The following is a 14,607-nucleotide window of genomic DNA, read 5'->3' as shown; positions in this document are numbered from 1 at the left end:
AAAAAGACTGGGGGGAAAAAAAGGTGCTTTACTTCCAAAGTGAACTGGTACCTCAAATCCAAATTCAGCCTTCTCCCAGAACTAGGTGTCAGGCATAATGCCAGCAGTTTCTGCCTAGAGCATCTTATTTAATCGCTGCACTTCCCCCTTTAGTATTATCCCCACCTTGTGAGGTTCAGAGACCTAAATAAGTTGTCCAAAGTCCTATACTTAACAGAGATTCAATCTAGGAGTCATTTTCCAAACAGAATGCACATTCTATGGGAATATCAAATACACTATACCCTCACTAGACAGTAGGATGTAGGCAGTGCTGAATTCTTAGCTCTGTAGATGACTGATATCATCAAGGACAGTCTAATTAATTCCTAATGAATAGTGATGATCCTGACTCACTGCTGTGGGCAGCTGAGAGGAATGTCAGACACTAATAATGGTTAATTGCTTTTGCATATGTAAAGTGGGTTGTGTTATTATTTTCCTACCATTTAAGACACTAGCCAACCTTGCTAACAAGTGGCCTGAGAAAAATACAAGTGAAGATTGGCAGCCTGGATTTTGTAGGCAACCACAGAAGAGATGGAAGCACAGAAAGTATGTCATTGTCAGAGACAGGGCAGAATTCTCAGGGAATGGGAATGCTGATGCTGAGAACTGAGGCAACATGTGCCACAACGACAGCAGCAGCCAGTGAGCCTTGGTGCCAACTGCCAACAGGTTTCCTCTAATTTCAGCAGGGAGGAGTGGATAATTACTCCTTCTCGTTTTCAAAAATCACTTCCGTGTCAACAGAATCCCATCAACAAGCCAATATCTCTTCACCAAGCCCCAATGCTAAGCATCCCATTAGAGGACTTAGCATTACCCTCCTGAGAATCCCTGATTAATTCTCCGCTCCATCAGCCCTAAGTACTTGCCCAGGTGACAGCTCAAGAAAAGCTCTGATTGATTTCATGCTATGCAGCTCTGATGGGACCACTCTGCATTACCAGCCTTTAGGGGAATCGCCCACCCCATCCCCTTAATGAATCTGTTAGCCATTGAGAACAGAAATCCTGCCCCTTCCTTTCTCCTGTCACTACCACCAGTCAAGCTGATCATTGTTGTTCTTTATCAGTGGACTCCTTCAAAAGGACAAGGCCACAGACCCAGTTTCAGGCAATCTATCCTATCTGACCATTCCAAAGCAAAGACCTGATACCAAGACAGTGCATGCCCAAAGTGAGCGTGAACCAGAGGACATGACTCGTAGCCCAAGTCACTCCCACCCTGGGGAATGGACAACTTAACCTCGGGAAACACATTTCAAAGCCAGAAACAGAAGCTTCTTTCCTGCTTTAAGAGAGCAAACGTCCCAACTGTTAGCAGTAAGGAGCTGTCAGTATTTCAAAAGGAAAACTCATAAGCCTTTTCCCAGGAGTAACAGTCAAAGAAAACCTTAAGACTAACTCCCCAATTCCAGTAGCCTGTGGAGTCAACATACACTTGGGGTAGACTAATCAACCATAATGCTTACTAAAAATAAAGAAAACACCAGGAAAACAACACTCCTTAGCCACTAACCTATGGATCACATCACTTTCTTAGTTGGTAAGATTCACCATCCGATTATTATAACTCGGTATTTTAAATGACAATGAGCATAAAGTAAAAATCAAAAGTAGAAGTAAAAAGACATTAACATACAAGATAAATATAAGTATATACACCATTTCAAGAAGTCCCCTCAGCTGCATGACTGATGGAATGCCTAGAAATGGGTCCTATACCATTAGAAATGGCTCCCTAAGAGGGAAGTCTATAGGTAAATGCCTGAGGAGTCATCCCTGCTTACTAAAGGCCAGGCGAGACTCACCCAATGTTACACAGTCTGTTGACAGCCAACTTAAATGATATGTTGGCAATGGCCTCACTCCAGGTCCCAGCAGCAACCTGCCCAGATGCGGCCCCCTTGGCTGATTCAGAATTCTAATTGTGCTGCATCAGAAACGGCCCTCCCTACTTTGCATACAAAAGTAGTCCAGGGCCTTCTCCACCAGCTTCTATGACTTTGGATGCTTCTCTCATTCTGGCCATGCCCCATCTATCCTAAATTATTGAGACAGGCATTCTGGGGGTTGGGGAGAGAAGCAATAGGGAAATCCACACTTCACTCCTGATTGAGTCATAAGCCAATCAACAGGGAAAACCTGAATCAGGATGGCATTTTAAAGAGCTAAACTGTGAAGGCCAAGCCCTGCTCTGGTCCTTCAACCACAGCTCCTGACATTCAGTGCTCTCAAGATCTAATGGATCCAAATGGATTTCATCAGCACTCACATCAGGATCCAAAATCTAGGCTCTAACATGCCCAAAAGGAAAAAACTCTTTCCTGTCAACCTAAGGAACCAAAACCACAATTCATCACATTGTTTTCCTTCCCACTGTTTATATTTTCATTGTTTGTAACAGGCAGAAGTCTGATAGTCTCTAGACTATCAGAAATCAGGCTGTCACTTTCTCTTGTGTGGGTGTCAGATCTGGTCTGCCTTTACCCATTTCTAATGGATCTGAGCATACAGATCCTCAAAGCATACCCAAATCACACATGGATATTTCTAAATCCCAAAACATGATCATAAAACTCCTCCGGGGCAGAGGCAGAGCCTGTGTGACCTCTACAGGCTAAGACAGTGTCAAATAACACTGGGATGCTGGATAAAAGTGAGACAACATAAAACAACAAATAAAATGAACCTGTTTGAATAAATGCAGCTCTTGTGCAATCTTGAAGAAGAAAACCAAAGCTGAACGACTTAAACTGCCCAATATGAAACCTCAATGCAAAGCTTAGTCATTAATAGTATAGTACTGGCACAAAGATAATGAAAATAGGCCAAGGAATCAGATTAGAGAGTCTAGAAACAAACTCATACACATACGTTCACTTGATTTGTAACAAAAGTGACACTGCATTACCCTGAGTAAAGAAATTTTTTTCCTGATAAATGAGCCAGGTTGATTGATATCCATATGAAAAAAATAAAAATTGACCCCACCACACACAATAGTTTACAATCCATCTGAAATAGACTTTAGATCTGAAAGTAAAAAAACCAGTAAAGAATTTATAAGAATTCTTAGCAGATTACCTACATGGCCATAAAGTAGTCGAGGATACTTTAAAGGAACACAAAAGCATTAATCAGGAGGGAAAAACATGATAAACTGGACCATATCACAACTCAGAACTCGCTTTCTTGAAAGAACCATTAAGAAAATCAAAGCAGGCCACAAAGTAGATACTTGGAACACATTTATTCAACAGAGACTCATATCCTTCATCCTGCAGGAACTCCAAACAATAAGAAATCAGACAACCCAATAGAAAAAAATGTAAAAAGCTAATGTATTTTATGAAACATAACCAAATGGCCCATAAACATATGAAAAGGTGTTCAACATGCCTAGTTATTAAAGAAATGCAAATTAAAACAATGTGATACCTCTATCCAGCCACTAGAAGAGCTACAATAAAGAGACTAATACTAAGGATTTTCAAGGAGATGGAGTAAATGGAATTCTCAAAGAACTGATGAGAGCGCAAATTGGTACAATCATTCTGGAAAACTCTTTGGCAATATCTACATACCAAAACTGATTATATGCATACCTTCTGATTCAGCAATTCCAAATCCCAGGTAGAGATGCTAAAGAAATGCATGCCTATGTTCACCAAAAGACAGGTATAGGAATGTTTATATTTTTATTGTTTGTAACAGACAGAAACAGCCAAATTTTTATTAACAATAGGACATATAAACTATAGTATAATCAGGCTGGGCGCTGTGGAACACATCTGTAATTCCAGCACTTTGGGAGGCCGAGGTGGGCAGATTGCTTCAGCGCAGGAGTTGAGAGCAGCCTGGGCAACATAGTGAGACCCTATCTCCACACACACACACAAAAAAAAATTAGCTGGGTGTGGGTGGCGCATGCCTGTAGTCCCAGCTACCCCAGAGGCTGAAGTAGGAGGATCACCTGAGCCCAGGCGGTCAAGCTGTAGTGAGCTGTGATCACGCCACCGCACTCTGGCCTGAGAGAGTGTGAGACACTGTCTTAAAAAAAAAAAAAAAATTGTAACATATTCATAAAATAGAATGGTATACAGCTGTACTGTCCAATGCAGTAGGCACTAGACACATTTGTGAATTTAAATGTAAATTAATAAGATTAAAAATTCAGTTGTTCAGTCACACTACTTGTATCTCATGAGCTCAATATTCACAAGTGGCTAATGGCTACTGTGTCATACAGCACAGACAAAAATCATTTCACAGCCACAGAAAGTTCTATGGGACAGCAATAGAATATAAATAAATGACAACTGCAAGTAACAACATGGGTGAATCGTACCAACGCAATATTGAGGGAAAAAAAGATACAAAGAAATATATACTATACTGTCTGCCTCCATTCATACCAAGTTCAAACACTAACGAAATTCATCTACGTTATTAGAAGTCAGGGTAGTAACCACCCTTTAGGGTTGGGAGTACTGACTGGAAGGCAGCGTGGGGAGGCTTAGGAGGTTCTGGTCATGTCAGTGCAGATCAATGGCTCTGGATGCCAATGCATTCAAATGGAAAAACACAAGGGACTCAATATTGATGATGTGTGTGCCCTTTTCTGTATGTAAGTTGGACTTCAATAAAAATTATTTAAAAAAAAAAGAAAGAAATGAAAAAAAAAACCAAACTGCCCTGTTTCAGTGCCTTTCTGATTCCACAGTTACCTTAGAGAAAGATTATTCCAGGAGCTCTGAATACATTTGCCTTTTTTGAATTATGCTTTGATGTGCTGCCATCAGCATATGAAGGGTTATTAGAAGAAACAGCCAATGGGATTTGTCTCTAGAGTGAATGCAAGGATGTGGAAGACGCTGCTCATCACGTCACACAGACTGATCTTTACAAATATCCCAAAGGAAAGTTCTACAGCAAACAAAACACAATGTGTTTTTTACCTCGTGGTCAAGCCATTGGCCTTTCCTTTACTCAGTAGCCGCCAAAGTGCACTGAGCCACACTGGCAGGCCCCTCAGAGAGTGCTCAGAGGTGGTTTTGGTCGGCAAGTTTGCTTTCATTCCTAAGTCCACATTTAGTCTTCACCTCTACCCTCTTCTTTTTCTCCCTTCTTTCTCCCACCTTCTATTTATGCTATTTTACAGTCTTGCATGCTGCCTTAAAATGATTCTGAAACATGATGGGGTATAAATATGAAAGGGAAAGTTTCTGTTTTCTAATTATCTGTTTCAATTTAATGTGGTAAAAGCATTTACTGAGAGCCCCTCCCACCCCTGTCCCTTCAGCCATATGTCCCAAGCACTGGATATGGAGATAAAGATACCACATTCCCTGTCCTCAACAAGCACCCTCTCCAGCAGCGAGACAAATAAGTACACATACCTGCAAGACTTCAAGCCCCTCCACTGGGAAGCCTGACCTGGCCTTTCCCCACTCCTCTGTGTTCCCACAGGTAGCACCTTTGCCAGCCAGTACAAATGAACTGAACTCACTCACCGCATAGGAATGATTTGTTTATGCGTCTCTCACCTTTGAGGGTTTGTGAGATCTTTAAGGTTTGGGCCCATGCCTTTAGTAATTTTTCCTTTTTTTTTTTTTTTTTGAGTCAGGTTGGAGTACATACAGTGGCATGGATCACAGCTCACTGCAGCCTCAGCCTCCAGGGCTCAAGCCATCCTCCTGCCTCAGCCTCCCAAGTAGCTGGGACTACAGGCACATGCTACCATGCCCAGCTAATTATTTTGGTTTTTTGGCCTCACTATGTTGCCCAGGTTCATTTCAAACTGCTGGCCTCAAGCGATTCTCCTGCCTCAGCTTCCCAAAGTGCTGGGACTACAGGCATGAACCACCTCACCCAGCCTAGCCATTTTTCTATGTTTGGCATTCAGCAGAATGCCTAGCACATGGCAACTGCTCCCCAAAAAAGAGGACTGAATGGTTGCCAGAAATAATGAGTCAATGGGTGAATATGAACAGGTGAATAAATATGTCACCTGATGCAATGGAGGAATCAATAGGGTGCTGTTGGAGGAGTTTATTCTGTCTCTCGGATCAATGAGAGTTTCTCAGGGGGGTGGCATTTAGGCTGGTCTGAAAGGCTAAGCCAGACTCATAGGCCAAGTATTAGTGGAGGAGATGTGGGGAAGAGAGAGCCAAGCAAGAAAGCAGAAAGGCTAGAACAGAGGCTGAAAATGTAAGCTGAGTCAATCACAGGGGGCCTCACAGGCCATGACGAAAGGTGGACTGTTTCATACAAAAAGCACGAAAACACCAGAAACACCAGGAGTGTGTGAGCAACTCCTGAAGGTGTACGTGTGTGTGTCTGTCTGTCTGTCTACTTGGGAAGATAAAGGGTGAAGAACAGAGAACGTTATATATCTGGAATCTGAACTTTTAAATCAAAAGTATTTTCAGTATGGTCCAAGGCGGGAACACTTCTCTAGATAAACTGAAATACTACAATGTGGCATCTCCCTTCAGTGTTCCAAGTTTATAAAGGTGTGTTTGTTTCAACAACCCAGAGCCATGGGATTAACTCTGCTAGGTACCTGATCACTCAGCCATTCTAATGAATGCTCATCAGACTTTGTCTTCAAGCACTCAACATACTCCCCTCATCCCTAAAGAGAGGCTGTGAGCTGACAGCAGGGTCACACTCAAGCCCAATATGGGAACCAGGCTGCTATGCTTATACAGACATGCGTCTGCATTTGGCCAATGTGAAAACACCAACTAATGCCAACACGAGCTAATGCATGAATTTAACCAAAAACACGCAACACTGCCGGTTCACAAATGTCAACTGGGTCCCAATGATCACCAACAGAAGCAAGTCCCCACCCTTTAAATGACAAATACAGTCTACCATTTAATGATGACATGGTGATGGAGCAGATGCAAAACAGGTCTCACATTGAGAGATGCAAATTCAGGGGCCAATTAAAGCCCCACCCGCACCCCATCCCAATCCTCAAAATGTAAACCTGGTCCTTGGTTTACATCCAGTTCAAGTTCAGCAAGAGAAAGAATCTTGGCACCTTAGCTGAAGACAGACTGAGGCAGGATAAGTGAGTAACTACTGTTCCCCCCTCAATTAAACCACTCATTCAAATGAACAAATATTACTGGAGCACCTGCTGTGGGCACAAAACCACTCTAAGCCGTCCACAAGCACTGTAAGGGCATTCAGTGGGGGCAAGACGCCCAGTCCAAGAGAGGTACGGACAGAAAGTCTGATGCGCTCACGTCTGACATCAGGCCTGCGCCTTCTCCTGCCTTCACTTCCCCATGGCCCAGGGTGCTGTGAGCCCTCTCCAGCCAGCAGTCTCCTCTCCCTCCCCTCTGATAAACCCCAGCAAATTAGTCTGCTGAATTCAGTAAAATATGCAAAGGCCACACCTTGATTAAATCCACATTTTCTACGGGTCCCCAGCACACACGCACAAGTTTCTTTAGGGAAAAAGGTGGATGGAGTGTCAGGCAGGGGGAATATATTTCCTTCCAAGGCTACATCCTTCTACAGATTCTGTTAACCCTGGTAGAGGAACAAGATGAGCTCTCAGCCCCTTAGATTTAATTAAAATGTAATCCATTTCCAATTACACCTACAAATGGCCACTAAAGCCCTCCCTCTCAGGGAGACTTCCAGGTGCAGATTCCCTCTCAATCCAACTGCCTAAAGGTGACTCTACGTAGGGGATGTGACTTCAGAAGCCAAAAGTCCCCCACAGGCAAAACAAACCAGTGCAAATCCTCACACACCCACAGTTCTGGCACACTGGGCCCTGACACCTTCAACATCACATTGCTGATTAAGGATCTATCTGTAAAAGTCCCCATGAAAATCCAAAAGGATTCCCAGGTCCTGGGAGAATCCCACAGCCTCCTCTCAGAGATGATGTTTCTCAGGTAAACTGGCTGGAGCATAACCCAAAGGGAGGGCCATTATCCTAGGTTCCCCTCCTCCCCTCCTGATCTAAATGATCACCAAGAACGTCCATTTGACCCCCAGTCCCCCTGCCTCCCCTGGATCCCCTCTGCTCCTCTCTACCCCACTAACTTTGCTCCTGTCTCAAGGAAAGGACCGCACCATTTCTGCCTCAGCCCTCTGCCAGAGCTGAGCTGTCCCCCGCCTCCCCACACTCTCGCCACTGCCAACAACCTAGTCCCCAAGCCTGGTTATACAAGATGATACGAGTGGCTTCTTAAACATAGAGATTCCCAGCTTTATGCCAGAAATACTGAATCAGAATCCCAGGAGACATATTTTTAGCAAGTGTCTCCTACACTATCCTGCAGTCAGAAAGGTTTTCCTAAAATGCAAATAGGACTTTCATCATACACTCACTTGAAGTCATTCAGCAGATCCCCACTCACTCAGGACTGAAGTGCATTATGAGACCCCCGGCCTTTCACACCTGTTCTCAGCCTGCTCCTCCAGCCACCCATCCAGAACCCCAACATTCTAGCTGCACACGCACTCCAAGATGCCTGGACACAGCCGGCCACCTACTCCACTCCTTCAGGTGCCTGGGGCTCTCCCAATACCTGACAGATTGTTGGAACTCAAAAAACTTTTGCTGATATTGTCCTTGGTAGGTATTTCTAAGAATTGCAGGGATTAGACCAGGCGCAGCGGCTCACACCTGTAATCCCAGCACTTTGGGAGGCAGAGGCGGGTGCATCACCTGAGGTCAGGAGTTTGAGACCAGCCTGGCCAATATGGTGAAACCTCATCACTACTAAGAATACTAAAATTAGCCGGGCGTGGTGACGGGTGCCTGTAGTCCCAGCTACTTGGGAGGCTGAAGCAGGAGAATCACTTGAACCCAGGAGGTGGAGGTTGCAGTGAGCCAGGATCGCGCCACTGCACTCCAGCCTGGGCAACAGAGCAAGACTCTGTCTCAAAAAAAAAAAAAAAATTGCAGGGATCACCTTGGACATCTGGAGAATCCATATGGCAGAGCGGTTATATATACATAAAGAGAATATTGAGTTTTAGAATCCCAAAGAGTTTGAATTTTGATTCCTCCACTTATTACCTGTGCCTACATTTCTTTTCATGAAAACTGGAACGTTATTAGCCACCTGATGTAAAGATTAAATGAGATGATCCATGAAAGTATTAACAGAATATCTCAATCAACAGTCAATGCATATATTATCTTATCTAAATGCTTAGAGATTAGCATGGGTAGTATGTCTTAACTGTGCCAGACACACCGTAGATTCTCAAATAGCTGATCAACAAAACTAATAGGCCAGGCGTGGTGGCTCACGCCTGTAATCCTAGCACTCTGAGAGACCTAGGCAGGCAGATCACTTGAGGTCAGGAGTTCAAGACCAGCCTTGCCAACATAGTGAAACCACATCTCTACTAAAAATACAAAAAATTAGATAGGTGTGGTGGCGGGTGCCTGTAATCCCAGCTACTCAGGAGGCTGAGGCAGGATTATCACTTGAACCCGGGAGGCAGAGTTGCAGTGAGCCAAGATTGTGCCACTGCACTCCAGCCTGGATGACACAGCAAGACTTCGTCTCAAAAAATAAATAAAAAATAAAAATTTTAAAAATTAAAAAATAATAATAATTACTGCTAATATATCCACCTTCTTCCCTGCTATACCGCAAATTTTCAAAGGTAGGCACTATTTCCCATTCATTTCTGCACCCCACTCCAGCCCCCTAGCCCAGCTCAACAAATAACCATTTGCTTTATTTTAACCTAAAATGTGAATACAATTTTGATGATTCTTAAGAAATTCATCCTTGTCTAAGGAATTACAAGGACGGCCTCAGGCATACCTTAGACTAGAACCACAGAGTGAGATAAAAGAGACTCACTGGCCTCAAAACCTTCCTCAGGTTTCCAAACACCCTGACCACCTGGTCTGTGGCCTCAACAACCAACTCCACCTTTCTTTAACCTCAGGCAGGGCCTGCCACCTGCTGAGCCCCACAGTCTGAGGTCTTCACTGGTGAACCCCCAGCCCCCCTGGTCTGTGGCATCCCAGCCCCTGCTGCAGCCTGCCCACAGCCCTCAGCCCAGCCTGCTTCAGCAGCAGCTCATCCTGGGAGAACGCAGCCTGGCTCTCAGCCAGTTCACCTCCCACAAGGGCCAGGGGGCTGCGCTGGGCCCAAAGTGTCAGGTTACCACAAAAATAACAGTGGGCCTGCCTAAACCACGCATGCGGGCCAAGTGTAGGAGGGAAGTGCCCCAGAGGTGAGAAAGAGCAGCTCAGGAGAAGAAAAAAAAGGAAGACCTTTGAACATGTGTCAAAGAGGACTTGGTTTTTAAGAAAAGAACATTAAATTCATAACTACACTCAATACCGCCACTACAGCTTCTTCAGTAACTCATTTAGTACCTAATCAGGGTAACATATTTATATTATACTTAACTCTGAATATGCTTTTAAAAATATTATTTTAGGACAAGACGGGGATGAAGTTTTCTTTAGTTTGCTTATTTAATACCATTTATAAGTCAGATTTGGGTCAATGAAGGTTTTAACAAGTATTCCCACTGAACAAATTCCTAATATTACTCAGCTTTAATTTTCTCAAAACTAAATCCAAACATGTCGAAGCTAATTAGGTTTATGTAGAAGAGGTAGGACTTCAAGGGAAGGGAAAAGGCTAATAAAAAGCATTTATTCATTATTTTTTCTTCTTCCCTAAAATGAAATCAAAGTTCATTCCCGTGCTACTCTCGTGCAAGAATGCTGCTAGCTTGATGTGGTCTGGCCCAGCCTGGATATTTCAAATAAAGTTAACTTCAATCACTGTAGGGAGTTAGGAGGGTATTGATTCTCCATCCACTGTTCTTTCATCCTGGTTTACTCCACACACAATGCCTCTGTAATTTGCTCCTAGCAACTGTTTTATGAGTGGGTGGGTACAGGCCCAGCTACAAGAAAAGATGCACTTCCTTAAGCCAGGCAGGTAAGCCTCAAGACCAGGCCATCCACTGGGTGGAATGGGTTTCCCATTGTAATCCCGTACGGGCAAAAGAAGCTGTGAATGCCTTGGCAGGAGAAGACAGAGCCAACTCTAACAGGCACATTTAGATTCCCAACCTGAAGGTGGTGAAAGGTAGATGGACAAAAAAATTCTAAGCAGAAAAATATGGGCTAAGTTTTTTTTTTAAACAATTAATTTTGATGGGGAAAAGGTTCTCAATTGTCACCTTATTTTGCAGTGATTGATTTATATTTCATTTTACAATATCAGGGTTGCACGTATTATAAGACACAGCCGTATTCTGAACAAGACTCCACTGCAAACAGTCCAAAAAAAAAAAAACCCCCTTAAAATGACAATTTTAGAGGCAGCCAGACCAGCAGTTGACATGCAGACAGGCAGCGATTCTGTGTTTTTAAATTTTTTTTAGCTTTTCAGAAACAGCCCTCTCCCAATCAAATTGATCAAAAATTTCATAGAAGAACTTATCACCAGTGGAGTGTGAGTCCTGAAAATTTAAAATAATACCGAATAAGTAGTGAAATTCACTGTAGTTTCATTCTGTCTTTAAAAGCAGCCAAAGTCTAGTTTCCAGAAGAGAGGATCTCATTCACCTTGCTACTCCTAGTGTGGCCAGAATTGACACAGTTCATGCAGGGCACATCACACCGTGCAATTATCAACCAGCATTGACACTGCTAAAAGATCTTTAATAATCCTGGTTTTTACCATAAAAGCTCTCATTATTATCCCAGCTCTCTTTGCTTGTTCAGCGTGCCTGGTCACTTACAGGAGGATGAGAAAAAACTGTAGACTCGACTCATCTTTCCCCAGCGGTGTCTCCCAGGGAGCTGTTCGTGTCTCTGCACAGCAATGCCACCACACTCCCTGACCAGGTTTAAAATTAGCCGAGCCCTGGAGAGCCACGGGTAACCTTCTGACAAGGTTAGCCAGCAGAGCAGAGCACTGCTCAGGGAGGGACATTAATAAGAAGCCAAGTAGAACCTTTCAACAAGCCCATTAGGGCCTCTCAGAACCCGTGCAGTCTGGAAGCCTGGGGGAGCCAGGTGCCTCAACGCGAGGAGGCTGACCTAGGCCTCTTATTTTTATCCCACCGAGTCAGCAGCTTTCTTTACACGAGATAAATACAACCTCCAAATGTGCTTCTCCAAGTTTAAATCCAACATGTTCACCCACTCACTAATTATACAATAATTTTTAAATTTTTAATCGGGTTTTTAAAAATATTTCTGGAACACCTCTAGTTATAAAAGTTCATACCCATAGATGACCAAAAAAAGTGGAACATATAGAAACATCCACAAAGAAAATTAACTTTACCCATATTCCACCATCAAATAATAATCAGTGCTACCCATGCATTTTGATGTCCTCTCTTACACTAATTATTCCTTATAGCTTTAGGTTTTTATTGCCCACCTAACATTTCACAGTCAGAAATAGTTCCTGAGTCCTGAAAACTTCTCTGTGTCTGTGATTTTTAAGAGGTACATAATATTCTGGGGGGTGGATATGCTATTATTTAGCTCTTTTCTCATGCTTGGACATTTAGATTTTGCCCAACTTTTCACTGTTGTAGCAAACATCCTTGTAATCATTTCTCAAGGACAGATTCCTAGCCTACAGTCAAAGAGCAGAAAAATTTCAAGGCCACCGATAGACTGGGGACCTCATGAAGACAGAGGCTGTGTGCCTCTCACACTGTATACACAGTATTTTCTGAAAAAAAGGACATGTCTCAGTGCTTTCTAAATAGCCCTAAATTCTAATGTGACACTGTCCAAACGCCTTTGGGGATAATCTGGCCTAGCGCAACTGAAGTTTTCTCAGCAATGAATTAAAGATGACAAGTGAAGAATCTATCAACACCTCTGAACACCTGCCAGTTTCAGACACTCTCCCACACCACCTCCAGTACCCGACTGGTACAACTATACTGGTTGTTTAAAATACTGAAATACTTCCATAACAGCGTGTAAAGAGTCAGTGCCCCAAGCCCCAGTGAATGCTCTGTCCCCTTCATAGTGTCCCAAGGTCTCCTCACTATTCAACAAGGATAGGTGTCCGGCAAATCAAGGGGCCTGCAGTGTAGTTTCTACTGTGCCAATGCCCTTCTGGACTGGTTGTTAAATATTTTCAATACCACCCCGTTCATGGGTAACCTTTTCCCCCACCTTAAATCTGTTTCATTTGTCATACAGGCAACTTTTAAAATCTCAATTGCCATCACTTCAACACTATTTCTTAAATTCACCAGACTCCCTAATATTTTAGCTGTGAAACCAAAAATTAACAGTTATTAGGAAGCAATTACCAAGATGCCTAGCAGGGGGCTGTTTCTGCTAAGTTATTCTCTACAAAGCATAGTGAGATGGGCTGGACAAAGATGAACTCCATAATCTTAAGATTCATGAACCTAGTTCTAATACTAATTATATTGGTTCCCCAAGGATAAAAGCTATCTGCTTAAATCACAGGAGACTTTGAGGAACTTTCAGATCATTCAGATTCTCATCAAAAATACTGAAATACTAAAGTCTGGGGATAAGAGAAGAGTTAGGTCCTGCCTACCCTATGCCCAGGCCACCCTCGTATTGGCTTACCTGTAATATTAATAAAAGCAACATTTATTGAGTGCTGTCAATAAGCTCGACATATATTGCTTTGAATTTAGAAGTATGATCTCTACCTTTACCTCTCTTTGCTAAACTAAGCCCTTTTCTGCGGAGGGGAACAGATAACTAGTATGTGGATCAGAGTTTCATTTCTTCTAAATGTTTTTGTCTATCTTCTATCAGGGATGCCAAGGCAAGAACACCAGCCAAGAAAGAGAAGGACAAACAAGAGGTCTCTATAATCAGACTCTGAAAACCAAGAAGGTGCTAGCCTGGACGTATTACAGCACTGCCCAGCCCCAATGCTGGACCACGGGCCACTCTGGAATCAGCTCAAAGACAATACCCTCCCACATCTCCATTACAGAAGAATATACTCCAAATTCCAGGCCACTTATAAGAGCTGGAGGCTGAGCTATGGCTTCTTTGCCAAATCACTGAGATTCTAATAGATGGCAAAAGTTTAAGGAAATACACCTTGTATCAGTAAATAAAATTAATATTCACAGCTAATATTTACTTGACACTATGTGAGGAGTAGGAGTCAAGACTTTCCTTTTTTAAAGTTTTATTTTTGAATGACAAATAATAGTTGTATATGTTCATGGGGTACAATGTGATATTTCCATACATGTATATATTGTGGAATGATCCAATCTGATGAATTAACATATCCATCACCTTCAATAGGTATCATTTCTTTGTGATAAGAACATTTAAATTCTTCTTTTTGCCATTTTGAAATATGCCATAATTATTATTAACTACAGTCACCATGTTATGCACCAGAATTTATTCCTCCTAAGAGAAACTTTGCACACTTTGATCAAGCTCCCCTTTCCCTACCCACCCTCTCACCCCCAAAACCTCTGGTAACCACCATTCTACTCTACTTTTTATGAGTTTGACTTCTTTAGAGTCCAGAACTTTACTTTTATTATTTCA

General features: G+C 42.8%; 1 protein-coding gene across 6 annotated transcripts in view; it reads right to left on the bottom strand.

The window, feature by feature from the left end:
• TEAD1 (TEA domain transcription factor 1) overlaps positions 1-14,607 on the bottom strand; it is a 270,095-nt gene that overhangs the window by 187,503 nt on the left and 67,985 nt on the right. Inside the window, exon 1 of one of the 6 annotated variants that reach the window (XM_054662119.2) lies at positions 11,817-12,030. The exons of the other annotated variants lie outside the window; for them this stretch is intronic. The gene's annotated coding sequence lies outside the window, so the exon portion shown is untranslated. Of the gene's footprint in view, positions 1-11,816; positions 12,031-14,607 lie in introns of those variants that run through there. 6 annotated transcript variants of the gene reach the window in all.

The sequence above is a fragment of the Pan troglodytes genome, chromosome 9 (assembly GCF_028858775.2).
Source record: "Pan troglodytes isolate AG18354 chromosome 9, NHGRI_mPanTro3-v2.0_pri, whole genome shotgun sequence".
Classification (NCBI taxonomy): domain Eukaryota; kingdom Metazoa; phylum Chordata; class Mammalia; order Primates; family Hominidae; genus Pan; species Pan troglodytes.
This window is presented reverse-complemented; position numbering and strand designations above follow the sequence as displayed.